This window comes from Acipenser ruthenus, unplaced genomic scaffold (genome assembly GCF_902713425.1).
Source record: "Acipenser ruthenus unplaced genomic scaffold, fAciRut3.2 maternal haplotype, whole genome shotgun sequence".
NCBI classification, from domain to species: Eukaryota; Metazoa; Chordata; class Actinopteri; order Acipenseriformes; family Acipenseridae; genus Acipenser; species Acipenser ruthenus.
Window position 1 is genome coordinate 2,712 of NW_026707602.1, and position 20,751 is coordinate 23,462.

The 20,751-nt window shown below is 38.7% G+C and overlaps 1 pseudogene; it reads right to left on the reverse strand.

Annotated features, from left to right (window-relative positions):
* Positions 1-1,180: 1,180 nt before the first annotated feature.
* Positions 1,181-19,590, reverse strand: LOC131727815 (GTP:AMP phosphotransferase AK3, mitochondrial-like; annotated as a pseudogene).
* Between the last annotated feature and the right edge of the window lie 1,161 nt (positions 19,591-20,751).

The following is a 20,751-nucleotide window of genomic DNA, read 5'->3' on the forward strand; positions in this document are numbered from 1 at the left end:
TAGCAGAGAAAACCTTGGGCAGACCCCATAAGTATTTTTACAGCAGGCTGAGGGAGCAGCGAGTGCAGGACGGGGACCCGGGCTGTGCGGGTAGCGACGGTCGGGGTGACGGTGCCGAGTGCAGCACATTTTATTTGTAGTTTGATTACTGTGTTTTATTAAATTTTCCTTTTTCCTTTCACCTTTTGTTTATTCTTTTGAGCACCTGTGAGTGCGCCCGCACTTGAACTTTGTACCACCTCTGGTATTGCTGTGGTCCTGTCTACCATCGTTGGTAGGCAGACCACCGTCAACAGCGCCCTCTGCGGGCTAAAATGTGGAAGCACCCACCGTCAATAAAACTGGGCACCTGTGCGGTGTTTCACCTTTCTGTCTCCCCTGTTGTCTTTATCAGTTAGTACCCAAGCTATAGTGAAACAATTAAATATAGTTTTTAAATATAAATACTTCTTAGTAAACAGCACTGTCCTAAATCCACTTTTAAAATCACAAACTCTGTCTGTTAGACAAATGCTGAAGTGAGAGTAAAGAGGACATGTACTTCAATTTAAATACTGTATGCAGTAGTTTAGTAGCAGAAAAGTACTGTCCTAAATCTGCTCTCAAAAGGAGTCACATCTGTTTTAAAGCTTATCTGAGCTAACTTAATGAGTTGGGCAGCTGCATAAAAGCTTAGTTGTATCTGGTTTCCAGAAAAGATTTGAGAGGAGTCTGGGTAGAAAACATAGAAGCTACCAGCTCTGAAGTAGATGCAGTGCATTAGAATGTGTATTACTTCACTCCGTCCAAAATATGAGCCTAAATTACGTTGACAAAATAAATAACCCTACAACGTAATCACAGACCGTGCTATTTCTGTTCTACTGACAAACATATTTCCCAAGGTCAGAAAAAAATATTTTATTAAGCTACCAACAAAACCTACTGCAGTAAAAAAAAAAAAAAAAAAAAAAGAAGTGTGCCAACCTAAAACAAGCTTCCATCAGGCTATTTCCTTAGATTACAAGAAAAAAGAGTTTCAAAGACTCCAGATATACTACTGAATATACTATATAGCAGCAGTATGTCGCACAGTTCAGCATAGGTTACCATGCAGTACACTGTCACATGACGTGATGAACAGCCTAGCTGGTTTCAACATAAATCCTTCCTTATTAGAATCGTGCAAATGCAAGCATACCTGTAATACTCAAGGACTGGTCTGGTCTGCATCTCGTAGGACTTTAACCTCCTTGCGACAGTCTCCGGTTTGTCATCATTCCGCTGTATCAAGGGCTCACCAGTAACGTCATCTAAACCCTATTCCAAGCCAAGACAGAACAAACACATTGACTACTGGCACTTAATGTTAAAAGGTTAGTATTTCCCTGTATATGGATTATATAAATGTTCAATGCCAATTGGTTGTTGACACCAACTCAAGTAAATATAAAAGTTCTGAAAACTAACAAAAGTCACACCGAGCCTTATCTTATCTCTGTTTGCCTAAAGTCCACAGGCCAATAAAGGAAATAAAAAAAACGTTCTAGTTTTAAATAGGATCCTTTACCTTGTAGTAGTTGTCCCTTTCCATTTATGGCAAGTCAAATTTAATTCCAAACTTGCTCTTAATTTCAATGCCCTTCCTCTTAACCCTTTTTGCCTAGCTGAGCTGCCCTTCTGATGAATACACTAATAATGTGTCTGTAGTAAAGGCACCCTCCTCATTTCAAGACATTTTAAAATAATTTGTACACAGAGGCGAGTGTTTATAATCTTGCTGGGGTACATACTACACAATATTGTGTATGTCCATTTTGTCACTTGCAAACGTTATTAAATGTGAACCTGTTATTTCACAATTGTTTCAGAAGCCAATATCCCTTTCAACTCAGAGCTACAAGTGGAAGTGTATGCAGACAGGACTAAGCAGCTTCTGAACTACCCATTAAAGGGTGATTGTTCCAGGGTAGGGGTGAAGTCCAGTAGTAAATAGAGAAGCTTAAACTAACTTCCAGGGCACCATCACAGGGCTTCGGTCAGTACATCTTAATGAAGCTCTTCCAAGTGTCTGTAGCCAACAAAATTATTCTAAATAAATACCAGTAATGCACGTCCATTTGCTGTTCAGGTCTCAAATGTGCAGTTTCGAATATAATACATGTCTTGCTTACACTTCCTTGGGCATTTCATCTTGAGAGTGAAATTGTTACCAAACAAGCACCTGATTCCTCTATTAACTGACAAGACACTACTTAGGTGAAATGACCTAGAAAGTTAAACAAAGTAAGGAAAACAAACTGAAAACTTTATTGGACCTAGTTTAATATCGGACCATGTTTTGAAATGAAAATACAGCATTCCTATTCAAAACTGCAATCATGAAACATACATATTAAAGTCGAAGTACAGGCCAGATACGTTTCATGAAATTATTTAATAGATATAGACTACTGCTAGCTATCGCTACGGTCTTCAAGGGTTTCACAGTTGTCTGTAATGTATTTATTGCACTATAATTCAAAACTGACAGGTACATTTTGAATTAGTTGACTTGCATTTTTCCTGAAAAAACTAAGAAAAATGTGCTATTTATGAATATTTTAGAACTTACTCCAAACCAAAAGTACTCAAATTCAGTACAAATTTCAATCAACCTTTACATCCAAAAAAAAGGAAGGCATAACATTGTACCCTTATTTTCATTACTGTCTGGCCACAATAATACAGCAGCACATAAGATTGGTGGGATGTGCTAATTAGTGAATGGGTAATACACCAATAATGCAATGTGCTGATGGGATCACAGCTGAAACACCGAGTTTGAGATGCTTCTTTGTAACACCTGCAAGATGCTGCTCTCCAAACTATTAGAGACTAACGTTAGCTGGCAGTAGATATTTCCCTGTCTATAACCACTTCAAGATAAAAGAAAATGCCAGTTACAGACAACTTACAGGGATTTTGGGAGGGTTGAAGTTGATGTTATATACTCTGCCACTTGCTGGGTGGATCCACCGGGAGGTAAGTCGCTCTTTGATGGTCTCGAAAGGCACATTCAAGTTTAGCACAGTGTCTATCTTGTAAACTTTGTCCAGACATTCTGCTTGCGTCACTGTCCGTGGGAAACCTTTCAATGAAAAAGCACCTCAGGTTACTCCTAGGAATAAATATTGGTACATCATAAAGCTTAAGGAGCAACATGAACCAAGCAATCTGGAGGCATGACATTTACTGCATTTATATATACTGTATTAACTGTTCAGCTGAAAATCAACTCCTGAGTTTGAAATCAAATTTCCACCAGGGTATAGGCAAGCCTGCTTTTAACACCATGAAAACAAATTCCATTCCATACAATGACATTTGCCTAGCTGAGGGTAGGGTGTCAAATCCAATATTATGGAGGGTGTTAAATCCAATCTTATGGAATGACCCACATGGATACATTACACCATTACAATCAAGGCATTTGAACCACTAATGCAAGACTAGTTTTATTCTACACAACACAATGCAGAGGATGTCCCATGGTGTAACAGGTCATCCATAACAGATATGCACAGCAGGGTACCGTGGGACCAGAGACTGATGTTTCAGGAACAGCCTCCCCTTTCTATTTTGTCCCTAGCCCCTCTACACAAACCTGACACATATGCCTCTAGACTTTCACCAAACCCAAATGTAGGCATAATACATAGATTACTAAAATGCTATTAAAAAAATAAACATTGCATAAAAGTAATGCATTACAAAAATGTGCCTATTGAGCAATTCAGTAGGAATTTTATGATGTCAGGTGGTTGTAGCTGAAACATGTAGTCAAGTCACTAGACCCGATAGCCTTTTGAGAGGCTGGTCTTTGATATAAACATATGCAATGTTATTAGTGGCTGCTCCTAGACCCTTGATAATCTGCTTTAATGCTAAACATTCTTCAAAAGGATCTTTTGAAAATGTGGTTTTCCTCTTTGCCAATCAGTTTTCTTCAATCTCAATCCCTTTCGGAACTACTTAAATATAAGTAATCCGAGGCATAAAAAATGGTAGTTAAAAGTGCTACTGCTAGATGGATGGTGGGTTTTGTATGCTACACAGAAGTACCCTACTAATCTACTAATACCGGTAATATTACTTTGGTGTCAACATCTGATGCCATTATTTGTACATCCCCAGTATAATTGTCAAGGTGAACCAGCCCTAATTTCATAATGTTATGTTAACTACTTTTTTTGTATTAGGTTCCTATTATCTGGATACCCCCATCCCACATCAAACTATGTTTTGTATACTTTCTTCCTTATCTGTGACACACAGGTGACATTCACAGTTTTGGGCGGGGGCGGGGGCGGGGGCGGGGAGGGGCAGGTTCTGAGCCCTGTGAATTAATGCAGACTTCAATGGAATATAAAACCCAAATGATTGCAAATATTAGAAAAATGAACGCTGTAAAACAAAACAAAAAACAAGCAAATGTTCCTACCATCCAGCAGCGAGCTGCATTGCTCCAGACCCTTCAGGTCATGCAGGATCAGCCGAGTGATGACATCATCTGGCACAAGCTGACCTTGGTCGATGTAAGACTTGACCAGAAGCCCTACTTCTGTGAAGGCAAGCAGAGGCAAGATGGAATCAGTATCACACAGTTTCAAATGGAAATTGACAGGAACATGTTAAGTTAACACAGCAATGGAGTTCAATATAGGCCATTAGGAGAACTGCTTTAATGTGCACTTTTGGGCTATTTATTTGTCGAACAGGCTCCTTACCATTCTGAAGTTGAGTCACTCTTCCTTTGTTATTACTGGTATTTAATAATTTTCAACTCATATCGTTCATTAAACCACCATACACAATTAGACCAAAGAAGCACAGGAACACAGAATAACTTAAATTATATATATATATATTATAGGGTTGTACACTTGTTTGTCTTGGGTTTGTTTCAGGTAGACTACCTTACCGTCACATTTGTATTGCTACATACTGTACTACTGTATCTTCAGCTTGATTACAATAGCAATGAGGTATACCTGTTCATTATGCCAGGCTGTGTTTGACAGGCATGCTTCTAAGGAATTTCACCTGAAGGGGATATTTCAAGGTTGTTCTGTTATGTTACTAACAGCGCTCCAGATAAGGTTTTGGGTCATTGAGTAATTTCCTCTCCAGTTTAAACACTATGGGTCCTATTTTTGTATGTGACTAAATTGACAAAAGGCAGGTGTAGTCAGGGCTGGTATAGCCCCCATTTTAATTAGGGGTTTAAGCATCTAAATCATGTATGCTAGTCTAGATGACTAAATTCTCTTCTACAGGTAACATTGGATTTAGAATTGTCAATGTAGGATTTTCAAAACCTGTAGTCACGAACATGCTGATTGACTAGGCAGAATATCAATTAGGATGGTAATGAGTAGACGGGGCAAATTGAGTTCCTTAGGCGTTTGTAATTGTCATTTGTGTTTTTTGAAAAAAAAAAGAAACACGAGCAGTGTGCTTTACAATAAATGGCTGCAAACCCCATACAACTGGAGAGTGTCTCTGGTTTGGAGGGGGAAAAAAACCTCAAAAACATCATTTTCTGTCTGAGGATGTATAAATACTGAATACCTGATGCAGTTCTTCACATATAAAACCTTCCCGCAAGGCAAAGTTTCAACAGATCCCACGACCAGCGCTCCAGATAAGGTTTTGGGTCTGGGAGTAACTTACCCTCTAATTGAACACTGTACGTAAAACATATTTTCAGGGGGTAAAATGCAACATTACCTTGAAGTCATGAGTAGTCTCGATAAATACTGTACAATCTGTACAATCTTTAATTGTAATGTTACTTTGAACTACTGCACGTGTTTTCTACAAGGTTCTTTATCGGCTCAGCGCAATTTTTTCGAGGCATTACACTGACTGCAAATGAATTACATTACTAATAGATTAACATTAAATTCTTAAACTCAGTGAACATGTTAAAACTTCAATATAAAGCCATACAGATAAATATCAATAAGGAAATGCATTAATGCAAAATGCAAAAGTTATAAAACAGTTCATTTTATATTATAGGCACCGTTTTTTTAGCGGTTGCCTCTGATGATGGTTCCAGTTGGATATGTAGCTGGACTGGGGCGTTTACCCTTCAACCTGTGTAGCTTAGGGGGCTCCCGAGAGGCGCATCCAGTAAAGGCGCTCCACGTAGAGTGCAGGATGCACCCTATAGACCGTAACCGGGGGTTCCTAGGGGGCAGCGCACAATTGACAGAGTGCCGCCCGGGCAGAGAGGGCTTAGGTCGGCAGGGCAATCCACGGTTCACAGTGCACCAGCGACCCCTGAGGCTGATAGGGCACCTGCGGGTCTGCAGTGGAGCCATTCAGATCTGTGTTGTCCTCCAGTACTATAGGTCTGAGGGCTTCACTGTGGCTCCACAGTGCGAAAAAAGACGTCTTGACAGGGACACGTTTTGGAGGACATGTGTGTCAGCCGCCGTTTCCCGAGTTGTCGGGGGGTTGCAGCAGTGAACAAGGATTAATAAGAACACAATTAACAATTCTAAATTGGGGAGAAAAATCGGGTAAAAAAGTCATTGGCTACGACTACATTTAAAAAAAATAAATAACCTGTGTAGCTTAGAAATGTTCTTATTCTTACCGTGACTGGCTGCAAAGACAGGGCTAGCCAGAAATTGGATAATGTTTGTTGGTTGTTTTTTTCTTGTATACAGTTTCCTAGTAACTGAAGACACTGTATTCTGGGAGATGCAGTTGTTAGTGGGATTTTTAGGGGAGGCAGACAAACTGTGCAGCAAAATTGCTATGCGTATTTTTAAACATTAAATTTGGTGCGTATTTTGGATTTTTTAATGTGTAAAAAACGGCACGTACGCAGATTATCTGGACAGCTGCCCGTTTCCAGCTGCCTGTGACCCCACAATTGTATACAATTATTCTTTTGTTTGTGACAACTCTGTAGTTTCTGGAGAGCATATATATTTATTCACACGCAGTCCCTTCAGTCACTGTTCCTCCATACTTTGAAATCTTAGCTCAGTGGTGTGGCAAAGTGCCCACCCCTTTATATTTATTCATGTATGTATTATTATTATTATTATTATTATTATTATTATTATTGTAATTATTAGTATTGTAGTTTTATGCAGGCGGACACAGGTTCTGGGCCTCGAGAGCGTTGAGGTAGGCCTCCCAGCTGCCTTCTGGTCGTCCCTCCTCCTCCTCTCCGGGGCAGGGGCAGTTGATAACTGAGTGGCCCCCCTCACCGCAGGAAGAGCACCAGCTCATGGTCTCGACCAAGTCGAAATAGCTGTCCCAATGGCCCCTCTTGGGCTGTGGATGCTCATTCTCCATCCACTTGGGCGCTGAACATAACAGGACCTCGGGCTCATCCCTTTCCTTGTCTGTGTCCCTGTCGACCTCTGGGCAGCTCTCCTCCTCATGCCCAAATTGATGGCAGTATATGCACCACTGCTCCTCCTCCTCCTCCGTGGAGTCCTCCCTCTGCACCCACCATGCAAGATCCCATGGCCGGAGATTAGGGTCCACCCTCTTGCTTCCTCTGTCCCTCTGTTGTGGGGGCTGGCCATTCCTCTCCTTTCCCCTTTTCCTTCCCATCCTTACTTAATTATTGATTTTTTTTTTTTCCTCCAAAAAAAAAAACAAAAAAAAAAACACTATTCGAAAAAAACAAAATAAAAAAAACGCACTTTGCTTTCCTGGTCCGGCTCCTGGAGGCGTTTATCCCACGCAGGACACCATATGTGGCAGAGTGGTTCCAATGACGTCACAGACCAGGAAAGAGTAAATCATAAACAAAGAAATGCTGGGCAAACTGTAGCACAACTGGCGCTCAGCGCGTTTATTTAAATAATAAAACAAAATATTTAAACAGAACAAAAGACAGAAACAAAAGGGCACGTTGGCCAAACAAAACAAACAAACAATTGTGCTAACAAATATTGTGCTGGCGATTCCAGCACAATAGCAGTTGTTTTAGCTTTTCTCTCCTTAACTCCCGTTCCTTACTTGAACACTCTCTTCTCGAGTGCAGAAAAGCTGCAGGTTTTTATACAGGTGACCATCTCCCGATTAGCAACAATTAGTCAATTAATTATATTGGGAGATGGTCACCGGCTGCACAGGGTTTTTAAATAATTAAACGCAATAAACAAAACACACAGCTTTTTCACCGTCATTTCAAAATAATAACTAAGACGGACGGCTTTGTCCGCCTGCATAAAACTACAATACTAATAATTACAATAATAATAATAATAAAAATAATAATAATAATAATAATAATAATACATACATGAATAAATATAAAGGGGTGGGCACTTTGCCACAAGTGGTTATCGTCACTGCCACAGGAACGGCAAAGCTGCGCATTGTGGAGTTCTCCAAATCCTCTGATAACTCCTCACATAAATCCAATAGTGTATTTAGTCGAAAGCGACTAATAATCGGATCATCTGCTAGGTCCAAAAAAGTCCTCCTCCACCGCAAACCACAAGAATCTGCCACTCTAGCTTTTAAAAGGGTAGTGAATTGTCTAAACCAGGAGTTCCCAAACTGTGGTATGCAGTCCTGGGTGGGCCGCGGGAGCAATGACATTCTATGTATTTTGTTCTACTGATAGCAAAAAACAGGCAACGGTGGCAGCTGTAACTGTAAAAAAATAAATTGTAGCAAGGGAGTCTTGGTGGACTTTCAATCAAAGCAGAAATTCACGAATCAGAGCTAACAGTTTGCCTACCTGTTGGCGGGATGTAAAGCAAGAGCTCTGACAATAGGGCAGTGTTAAGGTCATGTGATTGCTCTGCTGGCGGATGTAAACAGTGTGTTGAGTATTTTATAAAATTTCAATATGTAGAAAATACTAAAGAATACGTTTTGCAAAGTATAAAAGGACAAAAAAGTCAGCTACAGGAGTTTGAATGCATTTGTATTGTGGGCTCAGTTTTGAGGTGCTGGAATGGGTTTTTTTCTTTTGTAGAAACATTTTCATACTAACTTTTGTACTTGATAACATTCATTTAAAAATTCAATGATGAATATGTTTTTGTGACTAATTAGCTATTAACATTTAAAATATTGAGTACTTTGATATATGTTTCAATAGTAACTAAATCAAGTTATTAATCAAACTCATAAATCTTGTTACATACCGGTAATTGATTTATTAAAATGTTTGGATGTACTGATATTTTATTAATTACTGGTTTGTTTACAGTCGTCTTAAAATAACGCTAGAATATGTTTTGTTGGAAAATAATAATAATTTTGTTTTTAAAAAAGTTTTTTGACTGATTCAAATTTTGCTGCAGATGTTTTTATTTTCATAAGTTTTCTTTTGGTTAAGTGGCACAGCTGGTTTTTTTTTTTTGGTGTTGTACAAGTATTTGGTTGTAGAGAGTAGTGGCGAAAAAAGTAACTTCTGCAAGGCTCTCGTTTCCCTCTGTATTGTGCTGTGGCAATGTGCCCCGCCCCTGTGTGCATTTGTGTGTTATATGTTGCATGTAGTGTGTAAATGTTGGTGTATTGTAGTTGGTACACGGGGTATAATGTGGGTAATGAGTACGAGTGTTTAAAATGTATAATTGTATTTAGGCATGTGCATTTAAAGTATTTAATGTGTGAGCACGGGGTTGCACATTAGTTGACGTGCTGGGATTCAAGTGAATGATTAATTAGGCCTAGTAATTGAATCCCGGCACAAAAGTATATATAGATGCACGTTTTACTCTGGGTTGTGTGCTGTCCACTGTTTGTTTAGTGTTAATTGTCTATTTATTTTGGCCTCAAGTGTCCTGTTTTCTGTTTAAAACCTTTTATTTGTTTCATTAAACCTACTGAGTGCAGCCATTGAGTTTTCAGTTTCAACCCCAGTACTGTCCGTATGTGTGATTCTTTCTGGCCTGACATCATCCCTGCAGCTAGCCTGTCACGTGAGCATTCGTCTTTTTTGTCAGTTCAGCATGAGAGGTAATGGCTGGACGTTTTAGTTACAGTGTTCAGAAATTTGGATTTAAGTTATGTTGTCGTGCACATTGTACTGGTTTTACTCAAAGTGATTCCTGATCAGGTATTTATGAATCAGAATAATAAGAGACATGCACTTTTTTCTTGTTTGATGACCAAGAAAAATAACTGCATTTCTAAAATGTTCAATTATACAAAGATACCTAATTTAAAGGTATGATAAAAAAAAGTGTTTAGTTTTTGCAATTTATTTTATTTACAAAAATTAAAGTGTTTTATTTTTTATTTTTTTATTTCCACTCACAGCATATTCTATGTGATTTCCATCTTTCACAATATTTATTCATATGAATAAAGGACAGTTTGGATTAGGTTTATTTATAATGTTACAAATTTAAACATATAAAATGTTTTTAATTTGACATTTTCCCAAGGAGTGCTAATAGTGGGCCGCAGTGCCTAATGGAGCTGAACAGGTGGGCCTCAGGAAAAAAAGTTTGGGAACCCCTGTTTTAAACTAGCGACGGATGTAACACCAATTAGAAGCAGGTGTAACTAGGAAATTCCTAAAAGCCTAATAATAGATGTGTAAATGCTTTGGAAATTGCATGGGAATAACTTAAAATAGACGGACGACTAAATGCCTGGAATCACATAAAATTACATGTTTGAAAATCGCACACAGAAGTCACCCATCTAAATGACTGTGCACGCTTAAACCCCTTAGTCACGTACGGAAATAGGGCCCCATGTGCTGTGACCAAGTGGTTTCCAGTGCGCTGGTGTAGTGCTGATGCAGTGCAGTAGAATAACAACCCAACACAGCTCCACAGTTAATGAAAGCTTTTTTTTGCTTCATAAATAATAAGGCTGGCAACACACACCAGCCAAAACCCAGTATGACCCATTCTGTAGCTACCGCATGCAGTATATTAACAATTGACCCCTGTGACGACGAGAATCAACAAAGTACAATAAGCTTGATAACATGTAAACTCAAGCTGTGCAGAAAAATTGCTATACATATTTGATACGCATTAAATTTAAATATCATGCGTAATTCATATTTTTTCAATGCGTAAAAACACCCAGTACGCAGCTTATCTGGAGCGCTGGTTACTAATTTTAAAAACAGCAATGAATCTATAACCTTTTGAAGTGTTAACCCCCACTGTGCATTGTGGGAAACACTGCATTATCTGTTATGGCTTTGAAGTGTGAAATGCGAACACACTGAAAACTGCATCTGAGGTTCTCACCTTGCTTTTAAATGCTTAATTAAGTTTCAAGGCAATGCACTGGTACCCAAGAATCAAAACAACAAGTGAGATAGAGAGGTCCATCTTAATGATCAACACAGTGGTGGATCAAAATACACCCTTTAATATTAATCATGCTGGTGTTCTCACATGGTTTATATATGTCACTAAAGACATTACACTGAAGGGATGCCTGTGCAGGTTTCTAAGTTTTAGATGGATTTATTAGTATCTTCCACTGTTTGAACTGAAACTGACTCCATGGTCTTGCTTACTTAATTCCTGTTTTTCACCCTTTTCAGCTATTTTACCACAACATCATTATCTTGACACCGTACAACCTTTGAATTCCCAGCAGACAAAGTATTAAAGGGTACACCTAACAAGGTAAATACTGCAAGTGCTTTCCAATGCTAACCTTTCATCACATTAAAACTCTCTCAACTGTTTTACAATCACTTTATGTCAAACTATAGTACATCTGGTGAGCTTTAACACCTATCATAAATAAATAAAAAGGAGGGGGCCAATTCAATCGTTGAACTAAGGCATAATTGAATAAACACATTGCGTTTAGATAATTAAATAGGACCCTTTGTGTACCATGGTTATGCATATATTCAAAAGAAAGGATAGCATTTTTAAGTGGTTTTAATAACCAATTAGATCAACTGAATAGACTGACGGTGTGTATTTACTTATAACAAGATTACCTACGCTTGTCAAATGAACACAAGAGCAGATCTATGGTACTTCACCATTTCTGGTGCTGAGTGAGCACCCACACACTATAAAACAAAGTTATATAGGGATAGGTTCTTTTTAGTAATAGCTGGGAAAAGCATTCTATGACACTTTAAATAAATGCAATAAGCAAAGAATTAGGGTTTGATTAAGACACTATCAGTTATGAATCAAAATGGAAATTAACTACGTTCATTGTGTGAGTTTCTATTTTCACAAAACTCTTTACTCCAGCTAAAAGCTGGCCCTTAGTTGCAGGTGGCAGCCTATACCACTTTAGTTTTAAACAATTTTTTGCACGCTAGTTTAAAAAATCTAAAATGTTTCATTCCAAAATAAATGGGGGCGGACTGAGCTCCAAAACAGGGTTCCCCAGTCTGGCCAGCCTTCAAGAAAGTATTAAACCAAACAGCTTCCTTAGCAAAAAAGGCACAATGATACAGGATTACCTGCTAAAATCAGATTTATTTTTTACCAATACAATACATTTGCTGAAACTGTTTTTTCTTCTCCGATTCTTTCCAGCTACACAACCAAAATGATTTCTTCTAATCAAGTGAAAAACCATGTTGGTCTTACTTTACTTGCCCTTCTTGTTAATACACTACACTGTTCTAGTCCAGTACTGTTGACATGTTAGCCAATTAGTATTCAGTGTTGAAGAGTTGATTCTAATTCAGTTCTCACTGGTTTCTAAAGAAAGACTTCCTGAAACCTTTAGAATTGCCATTTATTCTCACAGTTGTCAGACATTAAGAAACCAGAGCTATCTTTAGTGCTAACCAATGTTTTGAGGTGCCAATGTTTTAAAACCCTTATCTGTTATTAGCATTAGCAATGTCACAGGTATCCCTTCTGCTGAAAATCTTTTGGTTGTTTGCTTACTTGTGTTTTTTTTAATATGCATATATTTGGAAAACTCCACTATAGAAGTAAAATGAGTTCCTACTTCCTGTACCGTAGTGCAGTTTCACTCCAAGCAGATGTTTAAGTACAAGCCTGGACATGGACATGAACCCTGCAGCTGATGGCTCATGGCCTGTGGGCACCTGTTCCTTTACAGGTAGAAAATTAGGCTGGAGCAATTCTGCTATTTTAAGCACATATATAGAATCTTAGTTTAACTGAAAGTCAAATAATATTTTTCCTTTCACAAAAAAAACCCCACAATATTTAAAAAAACTGCAACATGCAACAGGCTAAATAATTATGATTCCTTGTGCAAACATTTAAAAGCAGAATCCATGACCATTGTGGTCTTTAGACAAATGCAGACCTTTTAGTTAGGGAGTTTTGCTACCTTTTAATAAGTTAACTAGGGGGTTCATATTACATCCCAGTACTAAGTAAGCAATAAGCCCTGACAGGGTGGGCGGTATTGGGCAATACTGGACAGCCCAAGAGCGTAATGAGCCTTATCTTATCTGAAAATAAAATAAAATATGATGTGCTAACATAACTTGTAAGTGCTCTTTTTCCGTGGAAACGCCTACCTGTTTGAAGTGTGTCTCAGAGGTCCTATACTTTAGTGCAGTAGTTCCAACATACAAATAAAAACTGTACTAAACATAACGGCCGTTCGGTCCAAAAGCTTACAGAACAATTTCAAGTGAAAAACGGCTTCCACCTATGGGAAGATTGGGGAATGGGGTCCACGAGTCTGTGGTAAACAGCTGCAGTACAATTTTCTTAAATTTTTTCCTGCCTCGCTGTTATTGTTTTATGGGTCAGCACAGTATTGGGATAATCTTACATCGATTTCAAAACTGCAGCATTCACGATTCACATGCACTGTCCTCACAGGGATAACATGATTACGCCCTGTTCGGCCAAATCTTTAGCAAATGTTGTTATGGATGTTTGCTTTTTATTGCCATCAGTAGCTCCATCCACAATAATTCTGAATGTTTCATTTCAAATGGTGAAGCATTGAACTTGTGTTTTTGTGGTACGGCAATTTTGTTTGGCATAATTATTTATGCATGAAACCGCAGTGTAATCATCCAGCACCTCTGCACTTAAGTATTTGTCAGCTGACAACAGCTGATATCCCATCACACCTTTCTTCTTAAAGGTGTACAGCATCTATAAATGAACCCCCAATATCTTTCACAAGCACCTGGGTACATATTGTTACGCTTTTTTTTTTGGTGCATATGTGTAGCTATGATGTACTATATCACCTTACAGTACAATAATACGACAAAAAAATTGACTGAATGATAATACCCGAAAATAATCTTAATATGTTTTTAATAAAGTAGCCGGTACAAATATAGTATTAGGCGGTGGATTGTGCCGATCACTGGCTTATTTTGACCCCCTGCATTCATTGTCACTGTTTTTGGTTATTTTTTTAACGTTTTAGCCTCTCGAAGTGCTTAACACCCACCCCTTCAACTCTCTAATTGGTTAAATGTTGTGTCAAGACGTAACACAGCTGACATGTGGTTGCAAGATTTTTTTTTTCACCCAGCAACGCGCAACTGATCTAATCTGCTAGAAGTACAATCAATCCTTATTGTTAAGGCACAGTAGCATCTGCAAGACGGGCGGATTAGGTTTTTTCAGCCGGGCGGCGACAGCCACTTTGCCGGGTGGCCCGTCTGACTGAAAAGGCCTGGGGAGAACCCTGTATATATATATATATATATATATATATATATATATATATATATATATATATATATATTATATAAGGCTTCCAGGCCCATAGGGCTGGGTAGCCTATTATTATTGCTGATTATTATTATTATTATTATTATTATTATTATTATTATTCTTTCTGCCAAAACTTGCTCGAAAACTCACCAGATTCGGTAGGTTGGTAGATGATTATGGGATGCTAATGAACATATGTCGTAAGTCACATGGTTTGCCCGCCATATTGGACTGAAAAAAAACATTTTGCCTAAATGTAAAAATTCGTCTTTCGAAAAACCACTTATTGCAGAGTGCTGAAAGATTGTACAGTTGGCCACGCTGCATGACGTCAAAATCACACAGTGCAGACATCATAATCACAAACTACAAAGATCTTCTTCTCCCAAACTGCTAGTTCAATTGAAACAAATCCAATGGCACATATGATCGTAGTGTGGGTGTCTTTAAAGGGTGTTAAAGGGAAGTTGCTACAATAAAAAACATGGCGGCCAAGTTGGGTGACCTCTCCTAAAGGTCAAATGTAAAACTGGCTTATAACTCCTTATAGAGTGCATAGGGTTATGGTTACTATGGAACATATATAGTAACCCATGTATGCTCTATAAAAAAATGTCATTGCCCGTGACCTCTGACCTCTCCTAGAGGTCAAATGTAAAACTGCCTTATAACTCCTTATTTAGTGCACTTAGTGCACGTAGGGTCATAGTTACTATGTAAAAATGGCATTCTGCACTATTTGCTAAACTGTTTGGTACTGTTAGTGGTACTGGTACTGGAAGCCGTAAAGTTACTGGCAACTCTAGTTTTTTTATTATTATTATTGTCGTCATTTTTCCTCCCAAAACTTTAAACTGCTCCTGTTCACATGCGGCATAACCACTCAGCATGAAACTTGAAACAGCATGAAAAAAATATATCATATATGAAAAATGTTGCGAGAATCTCTTACACATTAGTCATGGGTGAAATAAATGTATTTTTGTAGGATGGTACAGAGGGGAAAAGAGAGCCATGAAGTTCGCTATCCCAAGAATTTGGTGGGAACCCACTGACCACTCAAGCAACTGCTACTTCTGCATGGTGGACCCTTCCAAATGTCGGACTGGCAAGAATGCACCTGCTATCATGTATCTGGACCTTCCTTCATCCATCGCCCCGGTGCCACACTGCCATGAGCTCCCCGTACCCACTCCTCCGGAGAGAGAGCAGCCGTCTTTAGAAGAGAGCAGCAAGTCAGAGAGCGAGGAAGACGTTGTAGATCCAGATGACAATTTCAGATATGGAGCTGAGGAGAGAAACCCATACTACCCCAACCAAAAAGACCTCAACGACTTGATTAGAGATCTTGGTCTCACCAAGTCCATTGCCAAGCTTTTGACGTCTAGGCTCAAGCAGTGGAACTTGTTGGATGAAAGTGTGCAAGTCGCAGATCAGAGGAAGCGTCACCAACCTTTTTCCAGCTTCTTCACCCGTCAAGATGGGCTCTGCTTCTGCCACAATGTGACCAGTCTGTTCGAGGCAATCGGAATCGCCTGTAACCAGAATGAGTGGCGCCTCTTCATTGACAGCTCATCCAGGAGCCTCAAAGCCGTGCTGCTCCATAATGGTAACAAGTACCCGTCTCTTCCCCTGGCTCACTCCGTGCACCTCAAAGAGGATTACAACAGCACCAAGACCTTGCTGGACGCCTTGAAGTATGATGAGTATGGCTGGGAGGTCATAGGAGACTTCAAAATGGTGGCATTCCTGATGGGTCTCCAAGGCGGTTTTACCAAGTTTCCCTGCTATCTTTGCCTTTGGGACAGCAGGGACACCAAGGCGCACTACCACAGGCGGGACTGGCCACAGCGGACCGAGTTCTCTGTGGGGAGGAACAACGTCAAGTGGGAGCCACTGGTGGACCCCCGGAAGGTGCTGATGCCACCACTACACATCAAATTGGGCCTTATGAAACAATTTGTCAGAGCTCTAGATAAGGAGTCGGCAGCCTTCAAGTACCTTCAAGACTTCTTCCCTAAGCTGTCTGAGGCAAAGGTCAAAGCCGGTGTCTTCGTTGGACCACAGATATAGAAGATCCTGGAGTGCAATGAATTCCCCAAGAAGCTCACTAGTAAGGAGAAAGCGGCTTGGAACAGCTTTGTCGCAGTGGTTCGGGGCTTCCTGGGCAATCACAAGGCCGAAAACTATGCGGAGCTGGTTGAGACTGGTGAAGAACTACGGGACAATGGACTGTAGGATGTCCCTCAAAGTCCATATCCTTGATGCTCATCTTGATAAATTCAAGGAGAACATGGGAGCGTACTCGGAGGAGCAAGGCGAGCGCTTCCACCAGGATATACTGGACATTGAACGCCACTACCAAGGACAGTATAACGAGAACATGATGGGAGACTACATTTGGGGGCTGATTCGTGAAAGTGATTTACAGTATAATCGTAAATCTCGAAAAACTACTCACTTCTAAATCTTTTGTAGTCATTTTGTATTACTTTAGTATAAGATACATGTTAATTTGGATTCATATTTTGTTTTTTTTCTGACTTTATGTGAACGAAAAGACACAAATTCACCCGTTTTCTCATTGGAAATAGGTAAATTTCAAAATATCACTATCCTGGTCACAAAAGCAAAGTTTGTGGGGAATAATAGCCATTTTCTATACTTTTGAGGCATAAGCAATTAGGAAATAACACTTACTACCCAGGAACAAAAATTGTGTTACATAGTGTAATAATAATAATAATAATAATAATAATAATAATAATAATATTTACGTAATAATTGCTGCGCTGCATTGTCACCAGTTTTAAATTAATGCAATCTGCCCGCTAATGCTATTATCATACTAAATAAATCGGTACTTTTAGTATACGATTATATTTAATAAATAAACCGTGTTTGTTTTTACAACTTGACCTTGCCTCAGTTACGGTTATTTTTCACCCTCATAACTTTGGGTTACACGCCATTAAATAAATAATGTTGTTTTGTAATTATTTAAACCTTTTCTTAACCGGTATATCCAAAAACAAATTAAATAATATTTTGTGTATACTGCAGTTATACCTCTCCGTGTCAGCCCAATGTGGGGGGGTGGGGGTTATAAAATACGACTATAACATACAGAGACAAGTTCATATTGTCATCAGAATGTTTTACCTGAGAAATCCGCTCAATACAGTGTAGTTCCAAAGCGAGCTAGTAATATGAGCGCCATGGTAAGTCCTAAAACAGGATATGCGATTAGAATTGCTACTTGCGGCTTGAGTTGCAGGTTTCCTGTTAAAATTGGCGATCATCGCAAATCGCTTTTGTAAAATGGGCCCCTGGACAATTTTAACTAGTCTCGCTACATAAAAGATGAAAACTAATTGTACAGTTTTTGTTATAGTTTTATGTACGATTTATATAATTGAGTATTTAAGATAGCTTTCATTTCTGTTAAGGATCGTCTTCAGTTTCAGTGACGTACACCGGGGGGGGGGGTTACTGGGTGGGCTTAAGCCTCTGCCCTTATGCCCCAAAAGTGCCCTTTTTCTCAGTCATGCGATGCTTGAAAAGTGCCCTTTTTCTCACTGAGTCCATGCCCTTTTAATGTCCTCTGCACGTTACTGTTCAGTTTCATACAATATTAATAAATATACATTTAGCGTATGTTCACCCACAACTTTAAACACTCAGTTATACAAAAAACACAACTGTGTAAAATTCTACCTATTGACCATGTTTATTTAGTTTTCATTCCTTCGTGCAAAAGCGAGACCTATGATTTTAAATACAGTTATCAAACCATCCGATTTACTCACTTACATTTCAAAAGCGGATCTTCTTAAGATCGTTTTAGTGTAAAGAAGTGCATTTTTTTAATCAACCCAAGCCGAAGACGAAAAGATTTTGGTGTTCTAAAAATGTACATTTACTGATAATACAACAATCGCCAGAAAATGAGATGCGCTCATCAAAAAATTGCTATTCGAGACGAGTCACACTTTCTTAGGACTGTTATGCAACCCGAATGCTTGTATTCTCAAACATGGGTAGATACAACATGAAAGTATCTAATTTATTCCAGCAGCAGGCACATTCAGTTTCTTTCACGTGTTCATGATTGTCATTAGTGCTGTGTTGTTGACAGGGCATAAGTGAACCAAGTATTGTCAGATGACCCAAAAGCAGTTAATTGTAATTAATATGACACATGTGTTTGTATTGATCAGTTTTAACCAAGCAAGATTCAAGTGAGAACTAAGTGTCCCTCCGTCACATCGTACCTGTTTTTGCTTTCATGTTGGTCCTTAAAACGTCCCCACTGGAAAGGTGTTTCATTCCAAAACTTTTCATAATCCGCTCCGACACCGTGCCTTTCCCGGAGCCCGGGGGGTCCCATGATGACAGCACGAAATATGACGCGTAAAACCATGATGTTTAAATTAAGACAATTAATGATGCGTTTCCTTCAGATTGTATTTGTAGAGCAGTGGCTTGTGTCTCGGACTGAATCGGAACTGTTCGAATGCTGACTGCGCCGCCGAAGGAGGAGGGGAGAAAGCTTGCATTCCAAGAAGAGGCAGTGCTGCAGTCTGCTCAGAGTAGATCAGCAGAACTAATTATTAAAAGTATTCATTTTTCAGAGTCGGGTGGAACGTGTAAAAAAACGCAACATTTCCCACAATGGAAAACATAAAATCACACAGAATAGGGTACTGGGCTTTTTGGTTCGTTTAGTAGAGCAAGCGAGTTTGTATTATATGGTCGCAGCATGCAGAAAATACAAAATAAATAAATAAAAACGAGAGAGTCAAAAGAATAATTAAAAATTTTTTTAGCCAAATGCAGCTTTTGCATGTCACACGAAACTCTTCGTTATTATCGGATTGCTGGCAATGCAATTGCAAAAACAATACAAAAATGGCTCATTCGTTGGGTTACGTTGTAACAGCGTGTGTAACAGTTTCAGGAAACGCTTATTCAGACCAACAGTTTTTACATTGGTTCCTACTCTCTTTATTATTTTCTTGTATCACTCAACATTACATTTCAAAACTAGTAATATTGTTATAGATGAGATTTATAAGACATCACGAGGTTACGCAAAATCAACTGGCCGCCCTTGAAATTGCTTAAAATTCAATGTATTTGGCCTGAAAGTACGGTATATTGTTGCATACTCTTCTAGTGATGAACACATTAGCAGTATTTGTGAAACTAGACGTGTGGTTAATTAGACGTGTGGTTAATTATATATATATATATATATATATATATATATATATATATATATATATATATATATATATATCCATTACAAAATGCAAGGTACGTTCTGTTCTTACTAGTATTGATAGATATGCTGAACAACAGCATATTTGATCACATTTCTAAAATCTAAAAAAACATAAACATATGAAATGCAGTGCATTTCGAGAAAATACTTAATCAAAGGGTTTTGATCAAATATTATGTTGTTGTTGAAGATCTCTATCAATACTACTCCGAACAGAACGTACCCTTCCAGGTTCACAGTTCACACCAAGGATAAAGTGAATACCTAAACCCAGCGGCACTGTTAAACATTCCCAGGGTATTTAGGAACGCTTTACTGAATAAAGATGGACGTTATTGTAGTTGCTGCTGCAGCAGTCTGTGAGGTTTTAAGTGGAGAAAAAAATGGTAGTACTGTATCTGATAAAGAAGATTCTGTGATGGAAGCTGCAGCTATAATTTCCATTGTAGATAACAGTATTTGTTTATATTGGCTTGCAGCTGTAGAATCTAAATAGAATATTACAAAACCACCAATAGCTGATTAATTAAACATGCTGTATTACTGTTTATTTGTACAATATTTTACCGCTGTAGTGTTAGAATGTGGTACATCGTCAATGTGATGTGTGTAATGCCAGAAAGCGGTATGTTGTCAGATTATGGTACAGATGCAATCAATTGCGATCTGATGGGTGTTTTCCTATTGTCAAACAGAGGTACATTTACCATTAATTATACATTATTTTTTTGCAAACTCAAACGGGAAACGGACAATCAATTTCTCTAAAAAGAAAAAACAATTCACACAAGACAAAATGAGTTGCACAAGTAATAAAATGTACAAGAC